This window comes from Drosophila nasuta, unplaced genomic scaffold, assembly GCF_023558535.2.
Source record: "Drosophila nasuta strain 15112-1781.00 unplaced genomic scaffold, ASM2355853v1 ctg451_pilon, whole genome shotgun sequence".
Lineage (NCBI taxonomy): Eukaryota > Metazoa > Arthropoda > Insecta > Diptera > Drosophilidae > Drosophila > Drosophila nasuta.
Genome location: NW_026869580.1, coordinates 5001 through 6172, shown reverse-complemented (window position 1 = coordinate 6172; position 1172 = coordinate 5001). Strand labels below are relative to the sequence as shown.

General features: G+C 29.7%; 1 non-coding gene across 1 annotated transcript in view; it reads left to right on the top strand.

Annotated features, from left to right (window-relative positions):
• The first annotated feature begins 1150 nt into the window (after window positions 1-1150).
• The window catches only part of LOC132797977 (small subunit ribosomal RNA), a 1991-nt gene continuing 1969 nt past the window's right edge, over window positions 1151-1172 (top strand). The window contains exon 1 of the ribosomal RNA XR_009633843.1: window positions 1151-1172. This exon is cut by the window's right edge and continues 1969 nt beyond it. This is a non-coding gene — a ribosomal RNA (small subunit ribosomal RNA).

Genomic DNA, 1172 nt, shown 5'->3' with positions numbered 1-1172 from the left:
CTTGCTATATCGATGGTTCGTGACTTGGATAGCGTTGATGTTTTGCTATTTCGATGGTTCGTGTCTTGGGTGATGTTCGCGACTTTGCTAAAAAGCTGACACCGAGCTTTTAGCTTTAAAGTCTTATAAGCTTGGAACTTTTCACGCAGCGGCTCACGACTTGGGTAAAGTTCGAACAGCTGTGATCAAGCTTTAAAGCTCGATAGCTTCAAAAGCTTGGAAATTTTCCACGCACGTGGTTATTTTTGCAATTGGAAAACTCGATTTTTCACAATATTAAGAGTGTCACTGTCACTAAATTATTCGCACTTTGTTGCATTTATGATCCCACACAGGGAAATCTAAATTCCGTCTCTGTCGGTAATGTTTTTATAGGTTTCTATGGTTCTCACACGGAGCACACACGGAGGCACGTCTGTTCACTTCGAAAGTTCGATCGCGACTGAAAAACCTATACATGGTGGCAGTGTGTGCTCATCACGTATATATGTATTGGATGCATATATTTCAGTTTGCATATTAAGTAATAATTATGTTATTATTAATTAATTATTAGTCTCATCCGATATAAAAATTGATACTATTATATGGTTATATAATTATTACTATTATATAAGCATATAATGTATTAAATGTCTTTTTCAAAAGAAGACGGTGTTTCGTAGCTAAAGAATTAATATTTTGTGAATAATTGAAAAATCCTCTAGGACACTATTGTGGACGGAGGTTTTTACTAATATAATATTGTCTACACGTAAATGCAGAATTAGATAAAATTATCAATTTGTCATCAAAATAAAATAATTTTTTATTCAATTAATTGAATTTAAATTATAAATATGCATGTGTGATATAATATATTTAGTAAGTTGAAATAAAATGATATTTTTGAACGATTATATGCATATATATTTTATATATAAGTATATATATTTATATAAACAATTGTGAATTATAACTAGCGAACGTGAATGCTATCTAATTATGGCCACATTCGTATAGTACATGTCAAGTATAACATATATATATATACAATTATTGAATATTATCGTTTGTTATTCAAAAATATTTGTGAGTTGTCATGTATTTTACATATTTGAAGATTTATGTAATTATATTTTAAATATATTTACATAATGAAATGAACATTATTCTGGTTGATCCTGCCAGTA